The sequence below is a fragment of the Astatotilapia calliptera genome, chromosome 13 (genome assembly GCF_900246225.1).
Source record: "Astatotilapia calliptera chromosome 13, fAstCal1.2, whole genome shotgun sequence".
NCBI lineage: Eukaryota > Metazoa > Chordata > Actinopteri > Cichliformes > Cichlidae > Astatotilapia > Astatotilapia calliptera.
The window spans coordinates 16,822,216-16,840,344 of NC_039314.1; the positions used below are offsets into that span (position 1 = coordinate 16,822,216).

Here is an 18,129-nt window from a genome sequence, read left to right on the forward strand (position 1 = left end):
TTGTCTGTTTTTTTTTTGTTTTGTTTGTTTGTTTGTTTGTTTGTTTGTATCTCCATCTTGTAGCAATTTCTGCTATTGTACTAACTACCCACGATCCTTTCAGCTGACTGGCAAGTATAAGTAAGAACTTGCTAAATGGATTCTGCAACTGTACTGTAATTCTTCCTTAACTGTAAAAGTTTATGTCATAATAATAAACTATTCACAATCGAATTCATGTGCTCATGAAGGTGTTTGCAGAAAGCTCAACAGTGGAAGTGCTTTGTTCCTTTACACTTATAGTTAAAGGCTTTCTTTCAGCACCATGGACAGCGCCAACAATTTCCACAATGATTCAACTACAGTGGCACTACAGTGTAGCTAACAACCTTGCACACTAATTCAAAATTCAACTGTGCTATTTTTTTTTCCCCTAAATAATTGCTAGCATAGGACTCTTCTCACTCACGGTTGAAGGCCTTGTGCAGAGAAAAGTCCCAAAACTTAAAAAGTTTCAAGGAAAAAAAAAAGTGTCTGAAGTTGTGTGGGTGGCGGCTTAGTAAATGCAGGTTGATGCTCTTTTGGGAACTGCATTATGAAGTCCAGTTCACATAGCTCCAGAAAATGTACTGAGAGAGGAAGAGACAGAATTTGTCAGTGTTCCGTCCTGTGCTCAAAAAGCGAGCCATCCCTATCATACCCTAGACTTTCTTCACGCATGGTTTCACACATCACCACAGGCTTCTCATCTTTTTCACCTGTGGAACTTGGTGCAGTACAGGCACTACAAATAAGAAGAAGTGAAAATATTCATTTATTGGCAATCTCATTGTAGTGGTAACATCAGCCTCTAAAATCAACAACATGTACACTGCTTATGTGAACTTGCTGTTAAAATGCAGAACTAAGATTTTGAGCTCCTCAGTTGTTTTACACTTGGGAGTTTCTGTCTGGAATTGTAGATGCACGTGCACATCTATGCACATGTAAAAACTCCCACGGGATTGCCTAAAGGGAGCTCACAGGCAGAGAGGATTTAGGGACTGAACAGCTGAGTGCATACGCACAGACCAGGGAAATGATGCTTTACCAAGAAGAATTGCTCAATTTGTCCCAAGTTTACAAAAAAAAAAAAAAAAAAAACTCGAGATGAAACTTGGATTGTTCTACTGCACATATCTTCATGCTCTTGTCTTTTACAAGGTGCATAGCATTACTGGAGCTGCTTCTTTAACAAGATTATTCAGAAAACGCTATAAGAGCACGACTTAAATAGGTAAGGCAATATCAAACAGATTTTTGAGAGAGGGCTTCCAAGGAATAGTGTTCATTTTCTGCTTATTTGAGTATGACCACACTCTCTGAGCCTGCTATCTAAATGATTTATTGTGCAAGTGATTCAATAACTTGAAAAGAAGTACACACCCCACCAGCTGACTCCTCAGTACGAAGGAAGCATCAGTTCTTGCACTTTCCATGTTTCCATGTTAACCGAATGGCTGTTTGAATATCAAAATTGATAGCGCTGAATAATCCTGCAGATGGTGTTTGGGTAATTGTTTGCCCACCAACTATCCAAGTTTGGAAACATCCATTTTAATATGTTGGCAAAATTCAGTATGGAAACAATGCACCTTCAACCATTCAAAACAAGGGGAAAAAAGAATGAGTGAGTATTTTCTTGCATCTCCTCTATGTGAGAAAAGAAGGCATTCATTGAGAATAATTAAAGCGCCGCTGTCTGTCATTTTATGCAGTCTATATCTGCTTGGCAAAATCTGTTTCTTCAGCTTGAAAGAAATGACTAAAGGTGTTGTATTAATGCAACATCACTAAAAGGAATTACCCTGTAGAAGGCTTGCCTGCTTAGTGATTGAAACTTCAACTGAATACAAATAAGCAGTGTGCACCATTCATAAAGGAACCCTCAGGCTTCCCCGGCTATACAGGCAAAAGCCACAAACATTGATACAACTCTGAGCATTCCCAGAAGAATACATGACACCTCAAAGTCAACTCAACTGCTCCTGGTTGGTTATTTATTTATTTATATATTTACTTTTTTTGGGGGGGGGGACTGCATAATTAGTTTCAAATGGTGAAACCTTTGGAACTATTATATGAATTATGCATTACTTGTCCAACTCAAGCCCCTTCATAGATAGATATAAAAACATTGTTAGCATGATATTTACTCATTATCTGACGTACTATAACCACTTAAGCATACACATTTATGATACATACAACACACATAGAAACACAAACCTGGATATGTATGATGTCAGTTTGGGGATTTCTCACTAAGAAAACTTCACTGGGGTGTTGAGACGAGAGCGTTTCCCAAGAGCAGAATATCCCTTAATCATGCTTCTCTGAGGAGTTTCTACAGTCCTGCCTGAACTCTGCCCCCTCGTTTGCTTTGGTGCAACAGAGAAAAGATGAGAAGGGGAGTTATTGTGGCAGGCCCTGATTATAAGAGAGCTTTTGCTCAAAGCTTTTCTTTAGGTGGCTGTGGCTCAAGAGCTAAAGCAGGTCCTCTGCTAATAGGAAGGTCTGTGGTTTAGATCCTTGGCCCTACTCTTAGTCTATATATCAAAGTGTCCTTGGGCAAGCTGCTGAACCCTGAGTTGCCCCTGATGCAGGCATGTAGTAAGAAAGCGCTTAGTGCCCAAATTGAGTAGAAAAGCGTTACATAACTTTAGTCCATTTGCCGAGTGCTGGTAGTCATGACTTAACTCAAATTATCTCTTCATGCTGATACGGAAACATGCCAGTTAGAGCTTTTTAAACTCAGTTTTGAATTTCAAAAGCTGACTACATGTGTAATAATCTTATCACATCTTAAATCCTAATAATGGGTCTGATGTGCCATTTAAAAATGGGTCTTTTAGATTAAAATCAGAAAACATGAAACGCAGAACTGAAGCTGCATTCTTTTGAAAAGGTGGTTGGTACTTATGAGTTTCACACAAAATTACAGGAGAAACATTATAATGAGGCTTGTGATTGTGAAAGGTTGAAGAACATCTGATTCCATTTATTTATTAAGGATGCAGTTTAAAGTTGTTTCAATTTCAAAATACTAGTAAATGAGCCTGTTTGCTGAGAGTTTTTTTTTCTGTTCTCACAGGTCAAGCATGGATATGCTTTCTGTTCTGTAAAACTCATAATGTGGAAGCTCTTAAAGCCCTATTTTTGACATAATTTCACCGACAATACTGGTGATGTTTCAAAACTGTGGCAACACTTTTTTAGTGGATAACATGATGCAGGTGTCCAGGTGTAGGTTTGATCTTTTTTTTTTTTATTTCTCTCATGGATGGGACTGTGAGGTTAGAGGGTCCACTATTTTCATCAGTCTGTTCAAATGTTTAGAGCATCTGTCTTGACTGTGATCATGCATGGACTAAAAAGTATTAAATTTAATTTTCATTAATTAGATGGTTGTGATACTCGTTTCTGTCATGTAATTTGACTTTGTTATGACTCTATTGTGCCTCTCTGCGCCTGCTAAATGGAGACAAGCTGTTCTCACCAAATTACATCTGCTGTCTGAGAAAGATAATTTCACATTTTTAGAAGAATTGTCTAAAATTTCATCGCTGTTGACATTATCTTTGCGAACAAGACCCCCGCCCCCTCCACAGCAGTGTCTCTTGTGTAGAAACTGTTTTATTGAATATCTGTGCAACCTTTAGTTGTGACTTATTCGGCACAGTAGCTAATTAGAGTATATTGATGGAAGGCTTTTTGTTGTTGGTTAAGCTGTAGGGAAGAAAAGTCCAGCGACTGTTGCAAAGTGACAGGTGAATCATAGCTGACTGCCTCCAGTCAGTGGTGTCATTTCTCAGCACCAATTGGTGCAGACAGAGCAGAATAATAGATTTCGCTCAGAAATAATCGACAGCTGACAGTAAATGGCTTTTGTTGACCTTCAGAAAGTGCAGGTTAGCTATGTGAGAGAATGGCTGTGCATTTCACAATGTAATAAGTTATGGATTAGTTTGACCTTAATGAGAAGATAAGGGGACTTTTTTTTGTTGCTGTTGCTTGTTAATTAGTTAGGTTTTTCCGCATCATCCTTTATCATCCTGTTGAAGATGTCTTTTTCAGAGAGTACTGACCCAAGCTGGCCAGGTGCATATCCAGTAAATATGGTGGGAGGAGGGGCAACTGTGCTTTAGCCGGTCTCACCTTTCATGACCTCTTGTAATAAGATTACCTGGTTCACACGTCATGACTAGAGAGAGACAGAAAGGGGGCAGTTATCTCGCGGTGGAGCCAGGCTAGGGTCCGGGTGGAGTGTTGCTGTGCCTTGCTGTGACTGGTTAAAGAGATCGGGGCAGCAGTGCTGATGTGCCCGCGCGAGGGGGAGGCTGTAGCTGCACTGACAGCCGGCATTGGTGGCTCCTTTCCGGGCACTGGAAGGATTTTTGTTGAGTACTTCTTAAGCCGAAACATGGTAAGCCGTCTTCTTTATGTTTTGGATGACTGTCATTGTGATTTTAAATTTCCACACTGCCTCGGAGCACCGCACGCGTAGAACAGTGTCTTCACTGCGCATTGGTCTTCTTTTACCATGAAATAGGAGCGTGTTTATGTCACTGCTAGTATTTCTTTCTTTTTAAAACTGTATTATAGATGTTCCCCAACGTGACGCGAGTAATCGATTAGAAAGGCGCAGTCGTTTACCTTAACTGCCCATTGATGTGTACCGCTAATCTCCGGAGGGTGAAGTTTTCAAACACTGACTGAAAGCAGCATCTCTCACTAATATATCATTAGCTAATGCCTGTGGTTAGGTATGACCTGTAGTTTGGCTGACTGCGGCTGTGTTTTTAAAAATATTTCAGTGATCCAGTTGTTGATGAGTATGATTACCGTAATCACTTAAATTGCGCGGAGTTTCTCAATTGGACAGCTGCAGTTTTCTATTAGCTGACTTCCCCCCCCGTTCTTTCTTTTTTTAATCTCGCCTCATATGCATATCAATAACGGTATTCTACATGAATATTCATACAGTAACTTCCCCCTGAGTGTGTGAGAGGGAGCCTATCGCGCTGCAGGAGATAATGCTTCAAAACGTGATTCACTCATTCAGTCTATTCAGTGACTCACACGAGTCTTTTACAGAAATGTAACAAGACACTGACTTGATCCCAGCATCTACTCATGCAAGAGTGTAGAAACCTTTTTTTGAAAATCCCAGTTTTTATCAGAACTTATTCATTTTAAGGGCTAATTTTCAAAATGCATGAACGACAGTAGAAGTATAAAGCAGTGCAAGTCCATATTATTGTAAATGGCTGTAGGCTGTAGTCCAGTTACTTGTGAGACCTAATCACTCCATTCTCACAAAGCATCATCACAGCCTGCTCAGCCAGTTTGAATTAAATTATTATTTAAGACCCTGATTTTGATCATTCTTGAACACATTCGGTGCTAAAACTATATTCATGTTGATTTTTGTTGCTCAGACTAGAAATGGACTTCTTCCTCTCTCACAGCAGCAAACAAACAGCTGTCACTGATAACATAAATGACAGCTGTACTCCCTTTAGTGACTTCAGTGGCTTGGCTTACTTTGATGCTTAAATGGAGTGAACTTCATTGCTGCTATTAGTAACACCTGAGCTGTTCTTGCTATGACAAGTCAAGTTCCCTGTGAAGACGCAGTGCTGTCCAATACAGTTTACTGTCTTATTATTAAATCTTTTAAAATGTCCAGAAAAAGCTAGCAAGTGGCCTTTGAGTTAAGATGTTTGCTTTAAACTATAGTACTCATAGCTTTAAATGTGCATGCCACAGACTAGCCTTTGCATTGTTGTTTTATTTGTAATCCACTGGTAGTTTAAATTGAGGCAGGCAATGGACTGCAGATGCATAATGAAACATCTGGCCCTGCATTTTTGACATGCAGTGTCTTTATGTGAGCTTGCAAACTTGTGGTCATGTGTTTTTGATTTGCTCTGTATCTCTTCTTTCAGCAGAAGTCAATTGTTCTGTTGTTTTTCAATAAGATGTCTAACAAACAATATATGATTGGATGACAGAGATCTATAAAATATTAGTTTATCAGGTGCCTGAGAGGCAAGTTATGCTCCATAAAGAAAGTAGTATAAAAGCAAATGGAAAGATCCAGCACCCTAGACACGGTTTTGTATACTTAACCAATCATAGAGTAGGAAAAATGTGTAATTTCATAGATATCGTTGTGCATTTATTGCATATTTCATGTATTGTAAAACTGTTTCTGTGGTATATGTAAGATGTGTTGCATCATATATTCCATTTAAGTCAGTGAACTGATGAAACAGTCTCATTTATCAGTGTCTTTGATATTATCAACATCACTGCTGATTAGTTTTCTCTAATTTTTAAACCTTTTTTCAGAAGACGACATAAAGCATTATTTGTTTCAGGCAGTATAAAAGTTGGGAGCAGTACCTGTAACAGCTGTAAGTTTGTCTAGATTTCAGCAATTTTCAGAATGGCCACTAAGACGAGATGCTGTAGAATTCCCATAAAGCCCCTGAACTGTATTCGAGGTTTTCATTAAACCTGCGTGTAGTTTCAATGGACAAATTACATATTAAGCTCGTTCTGCACTGAAGCTTTGGTGGATACTGCTAGAAATGAGTTCTTTTACTCTGGTTTGGACTTCAGGACTGTATATACCATTTTTATTGTTAGGATAAAGGACAGGCAGCTCCGGGCAGCTTCTCTTTAAGTATTAATAGGAAGAAGTAAAGAGGTTATAAAATACTCTGGTAACTGAAGTGAACCAGAGGGGAAAAATTAGGCAGTGGTGAATTATCCTTAGAAGTAATGAAGTGTCTTGTTCATAACAAAGGATGAAGAATGAGGGGAACCCGTAGGGTATAGTGCATACAGGTGGCAGTCGAAATGAGACCGCCACTGCATGGTCACTCTTAACTTGGTGTAGCTTCTTTGTTTTTTCCAAGAATGAAGAATTTTAAGACAGCTGGGTGGCTTTCCATTTTACTTTGTCTCATCATTCTCATTCAATATTAAATTATAATACTCAGCAGTCCACAGTTACACAGCTTAAGGCACTTTGTGCTCAGATCACTTTGTATGAGCTTTTTGAATTCAATTAGACTTCACCTTTTTATAATTATGCTCACACCAGGCAGATCGGTATGTGTATGTGTGTGATAAAACAGTAATTAACAAGCGCTGCCATACTCCCATGACTGACTAATGATCTAATCTTGTTGGTTGCATCAGAAAAAAAAAATGTGTGTTCGGTGCTGAAACTAATAAGACTGCACCAGTTTTGCAGCTCTTGAGAAATTAACATATGAAACAATATTGGGCCTTTAGTCACGGCTGTAATTTTAGGGTTAATGTGTTTTCTTATTGTAAATTGTGTAATGTAATATAATGCTAGTTATATGTTGATGCTGTTACCACTTTAAATTTTAGTCTTTTTTTTAATGAAGAGCATTGCCAACACTGTCTTAATGCCTGCGGTCCTCATAGCCATTTGTTCTTATTGAAGAAGTAAATCTTGGAAAATAGGTCACAAAATACCTAGGCTTATGTGCTTTATTTGACAGAAGGCAGCTATGTAAGTCATTTTCTGCAAATGTTACTGAAAAGAGAAGTTCAAACCTGTTAGGGGGATGATAAATCACACACACACACACACACACACATATATATATATGACCAGGCATGCCATGCTCAAGTGGGTATTTCCAGCAGCAGGACCAAAGCTGTGACATTGACTCATATCTGTCTGTTTGTACAAATGATTTTAATAACTACAAAGACTCAAACTGTTTAAAAGTTTAATTAATTGCTCTCCACATATCAAGCCGCAACACTGACATATTACCACCTCATAAAGTCTTGTGGGAAATGTGTGAGCAAAAAGTTACGGGCTGCACGTCAAACTGACATGAACATTAGCTGCATACCGCCGTTTGAAGCAACACTGATGACATATTTGAGAATCTACCGAAACTGTAAAATTGTATGCCAAAGGGGGAAAAACAAAACAGTGAATGAGCTGTAGGGGTGATAAAGCCCTCTACTGAGCTCAGTGAGACTGCAACATAGGTGATCATGGGGCTTCATATGAGCTTTTACATATAGCAGTCATGTGATCCATTTTATAAAAGAGTATTTGTTAGAACACATTCAAGTGTAGCTAGATATAATCGTGACACTTTAAAACATCTGAACCTCTTTTTTTGTGTCTCAGATTTCACAAAGTGAAAATACACCACGAGTTATTAAAATGGGATTTCATCATAGGATAAAGAATATCTTCCCCACAGTGCATTACTGTCATAAACTTACTTATCATTCAACAAATATGACTTTATTCATATGCACAATGGACACCTCGGGGCAACCATTTCAATATTATTTGATAAGAGACCTGTGGGTAGTGATGCCTGAAATGATTTGAGTCCGAGTGCAGAGGGAGAGGAAGAGGAAACAGGAGCAACTGTAGCATGCCTTCCTCTTCCTTTTCATCTTTGTGCTGGTGTTTTCGCCTTCCAGTGTTATTTTGCAGATTAAGAAGAAATAATGTGGGTTGTATGCTTTTGTTATGATTTACTGTCAACTTCTCCATTTCCATGTGAGGAACGGTGGGCATGGCACAGCCAGACTACCATTATCAGATCATCAGCTCAGTGTCAGGTATCAGAGGTAGTAAACTCTTCATTTCATCTTCACCACCTGCGGTGTAATGAAATGAGTAGAGAGTGTGGATGGAAACCATTAGCATTGAAGAAGTATGACACGCTGGAGTGAGCATGGAAATGAGCAAAAGACACAGGTGCAGTACAGGTGATTGGCAGGTAATCTGATTTCTGCACCAAGAGGTAGCAATGTAATTTGACAGGATATATTTTAATAAAATCATGAAATTCCTGAGTGCTGATATATATTTTTTCTCTCATCAAAGTTCCATATCATCTGCCTTTCCTCATTTTACTGTTTTAGCACTGCGACAACCATCCCCAATACATTTAACTACACATTTGCCCCAAGTTCTATATGCCAGTTCACTTGTTCTTCTGTACATGTGTGAATGGGTGAATGACTGAATGTAGTGTAAAGTGCTTTGGGGTCCTATGGACTAGAAAAGCGCTATATAAATGCTGGCCATTTACATTAGAGAATTACTTAAATATTGGTATATTGATCTTGGAGCATGATCTATCTACATTTTGTCCATCAGTACAACATGTCAATTCTCTGTCCACTCTACAGAGTGACAGCTTTAACAAAGGTAGTACAACATTACATTACAAATTAACAAGTGCTCTCCCCCAAAAGGAAAATTGTCAGTGAGCTAGGAAAAGATCTGCATCTGCATCACATCACAGATGTATTGCTCTAGCTCTCAATATTTCTGTAGTTCTTGTTGACTTTTCTTTCTCAACATACCATTAAATACATGCTAGCATGCAATATTTGTATATTTGTTCATTAAATGATTATTTTGATACATAAATTTGAAATGGTGAAAAATTCTTTTGAATTCATTTTTTATTTAATAGTTAAATGTTGCTATCTAGCTTATTATGGTGGTAATTAAGGGTTACAGTTCGTCCTAGAGTTCAACTTCATCCAGTTTCCCAGTTATGGAGGATAAATATTTTCAAAGGTACAGCATTGTTAACTCTAAAATTCTAACAGTATCCATCAATAATCCAAAGAAATCATTTTAGCTGCAAGCACTATTGTTCATAGTTCTGATTTTTATGGATTCACTTATCGTTTACTTATTAGTTATTAATGTGGGAAAGCACCAGGTCATACATCATCAATGTACCTGTTACATTCTCTGAGTCTAAAGCTAAAATGGTGACAAACTAATGGCACTCCACTGCTGTGAGTTTGTCACCATTGTTTTGCAAGGCATATGCAATTTTTTTTTTTTCTTACCAGGCCCACTTTTCATAGGTCAGGCAACTGTTGGTGATACTTTAATAAGGGGGGAAAAAAGCTGAATTAATAGCCTTCCATAATTAAGTCATTATTTTTAGCTGTTTTCACACTTTGGACTCACACAGTCCTGACAGAGACTGCTAGAGCTAACTTATTATCTTATTAATCAACTTAATTTATTGAGTCTTTGCTCAATATCCTGGAGCATAATTAATTACACAAAAAGAAGCCACTAGTTTGACTGCTTTTAAGTATAAAGTAGTTAAGTCTAAAAATCTAAAAATAGTAGGCTTACCTGTTGGCATTTACATTTCAAAAATCAATGTATTACTTAGACTATCTGTCCCATTAGGGCCTTCATTCTTCAATAATTCTTTTGTCCATAAGTTCATTTAGTTCTGTTTTTGAAGTTTTTGTAATATCGGCAGGTGGGACGCTGATCAGCTCAGTGTCTGTTGTCACAAAATGCCATTTTTACACCATGCTGTGTTTCATATCAAAGTTGTATTCCCTTCAATTCAGTATTGGTATCATTAGTTCGTTAGCTTTTCGTTCTGTGTAAGTATGTTGCATAATTTGCACAAAATAAACACATAAATGTCTCACAGGATTTGTATAGCTGTTGCTCATTTGTTGACTCATTTTAGCCTACTTATCGTCTGTGTCATGTTTTTGGAGTCGGCTTAGCATTTTAAGATTAGGACTACCTTGTAATCTTATCCTGCTTTATGCAAATCAATACATTCATAATTGTGCTGACATCTATATTTTATGCAAGGCTTGGGTCAGCAGATTCCTCTTGAGGATAACAAACATAATATTTTAACTTTCTAAGGCAGAGTGCATCAAACCACATCACCACATTTTGTTCAACTGATTGGACTCTAGGTTTGCTGGTCCGTTAGCTTACTCTCTACAGCCTACATGGTGATTTTTGAAATGTGTATTTTCTTTAGGCAAGAACAATACAATGATTGATGTGCAGTTAGTTTAAGCAGATTCTTTGTTCCTGCTTGTAACCTCGGTGAAGATTTGGCTAAAGTTTAAGACAGATCTTTATAGAAATCCTGATAATTCCTAAGAGTACCTTTAGTCACATGAATGTTACCCACAGAGCTGTGTTGGCACATGAAAGACCTATTTCAGTACAAGTGAGTGCACTCTGTATTTTAAACCGGCCATTACAGAATCCTTTGAAGCATTGGAAGCAGTCAGAGGAAGTGACAGAGGTGAGTGGATTTCTTTGTGCGTTGGCTGACTTGTCACTTAAGCAGCCTTTTAGGAGAGGAAATGTAGGTTTTTGTTTTTTTTACAATGAAACATCTTAAAAAAAAAGAATTTAGACATTAGAACTCCGAAGTCACCTCGCAAATATAAATGATGATGTTTTGAAAATGCACACAGCTATTTTGCTAGGTGCAGCTGTTAAACTCCTTGTTAACGAACAACCAACCAATGACATGGCAGCATGGCTGCTTTAGTTTTATAATCAGAATGTGGAAGAAAGGTGATTTAAGTGAATTTGGACATGGTGCGTGATGGGCTGAGTTTTCAGAAACCGTTGATCTACTGGGATTTTTATTCACAACCATCTCTAGGGTTTACAAGGAGGTCCCAATTTAGATAGCAGTTCCACTGAGTGGCAGTTTTGTGAGAGAGTATGCATTGAAGTCAGAGAGCAGAGCAGAATATCCAGACTTTGAGGTGATAAGACGACAACAGTAATTCAAGCAACTGCTCGTTGCAACCAAAGTATGCAGAAGAGCATCTCTGTGCACGCAACATGTCAACCTTGGAGCACATCAGTTATAGGTGCCACATCTGTGAGCTTAGAAGAGGAACCTGAGGCTATAATTTACATAGGCTCAACAGGTTGGACAATACAGTATTGAAAAAAATGATACTTGGTGTGATGAATCACATTTTCTGCTGCATAATTTGGATGGTGGGGTCAGAACCTGGTGTAAATAACATGGAAACAAGGATTCATCTTGACTTATATCAACAGTTTTCCCGGTGCAGTGGTTTGGGACATATTTTCTTGGTACACTTTAGGCACTGTGTTAGGTACATTGCCATCAGAAAGGAAGATATCTTCTGATGGCTGCTTCCAGCAGGCTAATGTGCCATGTCACAAAGTTCAGATCATCTCAAGCTGATTTCTTGAACATGACATTGAGTTCATTATATGGCCTCCACAGTCACCAAATCTCAATCCTTTGGGATGTGGTGGAATGGAGATCCACAACATGGATGTGCAGATGACAAATCTAAAGCAACAGAAGGATACAATCCTGCCAATATGAACCAAAATACCAGAGGAATCATGTTGAATGTATGCCTACAGGCATTATATCCAACAGACACTTTAAATATGTAAATTGTTAAAATGATAAAAATTAAGATTTTTTTTTTCATACATTTGCAAAAGCAGTAATGTTCAGATGTTGGTATAGTTAGACAGAAAAAACAAGTTCTAAGCAATTATATAAGTAGTTAGTGGTTTTGTAAACTAAGTATTTGACCTCTCCCGCAACTATTGAAGCTTTCCATAATATCAGATAATTGATATTTATTAAAACATAGCTTCTAAAATTAAAAGTGAAAATAAGTATTAAGTTTAGAAAATGATAAAAATACCAGGCACTCAAGTTAATAAAGAACCCAAATTTATCTCACAGCGCAGCATATAAGTAGGTTACTTGGTTACTGCTGATGCAACCAAGAGACCCATACAGTGAAGTCCCTTTGTCAGACAGACTTGTTTTGTTTTTGTTTTGTTTTGAAGAACATAAAATAAAACCGGTTGTCAGTTGCGTTCAAATGTTTCAGCGTTGAGGAAAGCATGCAGCGCTCTGCATTTATTAGTGAATGCTTTAACATCACCACGTAGACAGCAACTAGCAGGTGCACTGTCGCAGTACCATGTCTTTCTTGCATAGGAATAACAAAAGCATAAAATACACAACAGTGCAAAACTATACAAGGGGGTTTTCAAACATAATACAGCCTACAATAGCACAGACATTGACACAGAAATTTGCTGGACTGCAGTAAGCATGAATTAAAAAAACATTACCTCACTGTTGTTTAGTAAGGTTTTGACTGATTTCTTCATAACAAAGAATTTAAGACTACTTACATTTCACGCAGCTATTGTTGTCCATGCTGCTCAGGGCGATGTACTTTGAAGTTAAAAATAACAGCAGTAACACTGCATGTATAATGACCATCAAAACGTATGTTTATCTGTTATATATCACATGTTATATTTTTAATTTAAATACATTTATTTTATAGCCACTTTTGCTAGGCTTTAAAATTTAATTAGAGTAAAAAAAACGCACTTGTTAATGAAACCTCATCCTTCATCTTCAGGATAAGACAGCTGTTGGTACAGCCAAACAGGAACTCAGTGGAGGGCCCCTACTGAGAGTGGGCCTCACCCTCTGTCCTCTTGGTCATTCCACTTACACTGGCTTTTCGCCAAATCATGTCTGGGGATGTATTTCACTGAAATACAAGGACTTCTCTAGCAAAATTCTCTTGTTACCAGTTTAATGCTTAAGCTTATGGATTTTCACTTACCTCTCCTTTGTTAATTTAATTATTTAGACTTTCTCTTTTTTTGCTATCTAAGGATTAGTCATTCCTTTATGTGTAAAAGCTCTGAGACAAACCCTGTGACAATAAAAGTCATTGTGCGATTTGCAGGGTTAAAAGTCGCCCACTGAGGTGAAATAATTACCAAAATCAAAAAGCCCTCTTTTATCATACATTAGCTGCATGTGTTCAAGTCATGTGGCTAAGTAGTTTCATGTGACATGGATAGGACATTGTTGATGCTAAACAGATGCAGTGCGGTCAGCAGCACCCGCATGGACTGACCTCAGTGAGGGTTTAGAGATTTAAAACGTGGTCATGAGATGACTAAACTAAAAAGGATTAGAACCTCTGAGGTCTGTGGCTCGCTCGCACTGAATTAGAGAAAATTGGTTTTAGTGTGGACCACCAGGCTCTGACATTAAATGCAGCTGAATTCATACTTATTGCTTTGCATTTTGTTCTACTTTTTGAAATTCCTATTCAATATTCAGTAGTATTGTTAAAAAACAAACAAAACCAAAACATCAGACATCATGTTATGTGGAATTATGCTGTATATGAACATTTCAGATTACTTTAATGTGCACAATGAGGAAGAATATAAACGTGCCTAGACTTGTGCACGGTACTTCTATGACTACTACAAACACACATGCACATGCACACACAAACAAGCACACCACAGACACAGCCATCTTGCTGCCATCACTTTCTCCTGACACTAAATTACAGAATAAGGCATAAACATCAAGAACCCATTACTACTAATTATATGTTATCCTTGTATGCTTTAGAATGTGTAATAGTTTGTATGACAATAAAGAATAATGGATGATTATAGCTTCTTTCTGAATCTACCTCCTAGTTTTGGTTTGCCTTGTTTCCTTGTGCAATAACATTTGCATAACACAGTCCTGGTGCAATGACAAACATATGCAAAACAAACTGCATAAATTTTAAAAAGACTTTCTTTTTTATTTTGATTACTGTACTGTTGTCAAACACCCTTTGTCCTGCCTGACTCATATGGATGATTGATCAGTGAGCTTATCAGTCATCTGTGCGTCCCCCCCCACAAGTGGGACATGCGTTCCTCATAGAGGAACACCCCGATCACCTAAAGGATCTTTATCGAAATTGTGCTCAACTTGGTCAAGATTGTATTGTTCGTGTTGAAAACTCTCTTCCATTTTCAGAAGTATTGCTACTCCTCCCAGAATATTGATCCAGTTTTAGTGAAACAGGAAGAATTTGTCCTCGGTGGATATTAATTGTCATTAGTTTGTACAATACAGCCAGCCAGTAAACAAGAAAATCTAAACATTTCTTTCTGCAGCTCATAAATTATAATCTCTGAATTTTGATGGATTTTCATTGTTGCTTTAGTGAAAGCATTTATCAAAGTTCTCTTTTCCTCAGTGCTCACAAACCAACGTTATCCTGAATAAATGTCACAGAATATTGATTTTGGCCATACATTTTTTTAACAGTTTAAACAAATTTTCCAAAGTACTTTTAGTTAATCAAATTAAATTTCTCCTCAGGGTATTTTTTTTTGCTATATTTAATCATTTTATATGATTTATATGCTTTCTTTTTTTAATCATTTTCTAACTGTGATCTTTGATTAAACTTGACAAATTAGTTTATTTTTTCTATATTATAAAACCTAGAAACAAATGTTATTTTTTTTCTACTATTATAAAACAAAACTTTTACATTTAATATATTATTATATAGAAGAGATTTGTTAGTGGTGCTGATGATTACTAAAAATGGATGTAGACATGCTATGTTTTTCAGCTTGTGAGTTTTAAATCATTACTACAAGCAGCCCTGATTTCTTTCGTTCAACTTACTTTGCTCAAGTATATTTTTATCTCTGAAAGTACTCTGCATAAACAGGTGCATAGGGTTGTTTAAACCATCCCAGCCCATCACAATAATTATGAGAGCACTTGAGGCCCACATCAAATCTTTCATTTGATGCTAGCAGCAGCACAAAAGCACATAATGGTGTTTATACATTTTCCCATTAGGGTCAGTCTTCCCAGCCAAAATACCCATGCTAAACAACTCAGCCTTTATGCATCTGAACCAGCAGGCTTCTTCACAGGGAAATTGATAAAACGCACCTCTGACACAGGTGGGATGGGGGAAAAAAGTTGCATAATTAGGGAACCTGAATGAAAATTTACTGCATAACAGCTTTTCATTTCTGTGTCAAGTGCACACTGAGATCACTACTCGCAGTAAGCGCTACTCTCTCGCACAGCCACATACATACGATGAACAGTCACTTAGGAAACACTCATCTGATAATAGCAGTTACATCATCCTGCAGAGGGAAGCACCTGCAGTGTTAGTGACTAAAGACAAGATGGTATATTACATTTTAGAGCAATGCAGTAGAGGTTTACTACTACCAGCTTGTTAAGAAAACGTCTCATGTAAATGCTATAGATGCTGATAATATGAATGCTGATTACTTTAACAAGGATTTTACTGCACAAAAGCTTATGGTAGTTATAAATAATTTCACTTAGTCACTGTCCCAGAAATTGTGCAGCCATCTAAATATAAGAGCTGCATCGGCTGTTTACACACAGTTCGAGTTGTACACAATTTATTAAGCTTGATTAGGTGTATCTAATTGAGTGCTATGGAACCTTTTACCTGCTACAACCCTGTGTGGTACCTATTAATCCAGACCAAAGAACAGGAGCTTGTATAAATAGGCTACAGCTGCATGCAAGAGGGATTCCATTTTATCTCTAGAATGCATAAACAAACTTGTCCGATTCGTGTTAAGTCATGTTTTACTTGCTCTTTAGTGCGTAGCTGGATATTAATGAAATGCAGCAAGGATGGGTTATTAGTTCTGGAAGTGACAACCATAAATGTGTTACCTACGTAATATCTGATTATGATGGTATTACAGTCTGTGGCTCCATGGTCACATGACATCTCATGCCTTTGAGGACATTCTAAAGTCTCGTAATAAAGGATGGGGGTATGTTGTAGCGCAGTGAGTGATCAATCAGAAGCTTAAAATGACTGTTTGAATAGGGTCCTTGAAGTGATTTTCTTTCCTTTTCTGGCTCTACTTTTATGCCATAAGATTGACAAAGAGCTGCCTTTTGTAGAAAGTAAAACTGAAATACAGTTGGAAAATGTATGAGAAATTATTTTTTTTAATATATATATATATATATATATATATATATATATATATATATATATATATATATATATACTTAAATGGCCATGATTATAGTACAGAAAACTGAAAACCTAGCAAGGCATAAAAGGCTATTTTTTCATTTTACTGTGACTAAGAACAGAAATAAAAAGCATTCAAATGGACCTGAAACATTTTCCTTTGTATTCTTGTCATTGGTTGAACCAACACTGACTCAGCTGAATTTGTATGATATGATTCGGTTATGCACATTATTCATGGCAAGTCAATATTTAAACAAATATTTTTCATAACACACAAATATTTTTGTAATGATATTGAAATTCTGGTGAGATGTGAAACCAACTACACTGTTAGACATTTTATTGTATTTTTACAGCAACTTACTGGCAACACTATTGCCAGTAAGTTACTGTAATTACTAATCTATCTTTACTGTTGTGATGTTTTACAGTTCAACCACTTTACTGTAAACATATATTACAGTATAACAGCTTTACTGTAAACGTGGTTTACAGTTAGAAAGACTTACCGTGATTAAGTTTTATAGTATCACTGTACTGCAAGTGTGGTTTATGGTATAACACTGTAATTGTGTACAGTATAATTTGTTTAGACTGTAATTGTGTTTTACAGCATATAAAATAATATTAACATTCATATTCAATATAAGAACATTTACAAAAAACAATATAATTCAATAAAGTAGTCTCAGAATAGTGAATTAAACCAACATTTATTGTTGATATTTTTTTAACAAGAAAAACATTTTTCAACTGAATAAAAACAATGTCAATAACCAAAATAAATAGAAGCGTACATGAAAACTACACAGTCCTTCACCTTTCCGTGTCTGATTTTTTTTTTTTTTTTTTTTTTTTTTGGAAGTGACATCAGAAACAGCAGCATGTGACATCACGTGATGGCGGAGCTTCAGTTCATCCTTTGTCATCCTTTTTTTTTTTTTTTTTTTTTTTTTTTTTTTTTTTTTTAATAGGACAGGGGGAAAGAATGAAAGAAAGAGGGGGAGAGGAAGAAAGAAAACCAAAGGGGAGAAGAGACGGTGAGAAGGGGGGGAAGAGAGAAAAAAAAACAAACAAACAAAAAAAAACAAAAAACTCCTGGGTCACCTGTATGGAGAGAAAGAAAAACAAAAAAAACAGGGGAGACAGCAAACAACAAAGAGCAACATAATAATAAAAAAAAAAAAAAGCACCATCACAATAAACTAGCTAGTCATAGATATCAATAGTTACTAAATAATAAACGATATTGTGCAGCACGCAAGATAGACAGCGCACAGTGTGCTTTGAGGCAGCAGCCAAGAAAGCTGTAGTCCGCATCTGTGAATACCCATGTGTACACCTGTGTGCATACCTGTGTGGATCAGCATGCTTGCATTC

General features: G+C 37.0%; 1 protein-coding gene across 7 annotated transcripts in view; it reads left to right on the top strand.

Annotated features, from left to right (window-relative positions):
* The window catches only part of LOC113035231 (protocadherin-15-like), a 222,786-nt gene that overhangs the window by 41,862 nt on the left and 162,795 nt on the right, over positions 1-18,129 (top strand). Inside the window, exon 1 of one of the 7 annotated variants that reach the window (XM_026190641.1) lies at positions 4,214-4,444. The exons of the other annotated variants lie outside the window; for them this stretch is intronic. The gene's annotated coding sequence lies outside the window, so the exon portion shown is untranslated. Of the gene's footprint in view, positions 1-4,213; positions 4,445-18,129 lie in introns of those variants that run through there. 7 annotated transcript variants of the gene reach the window in all.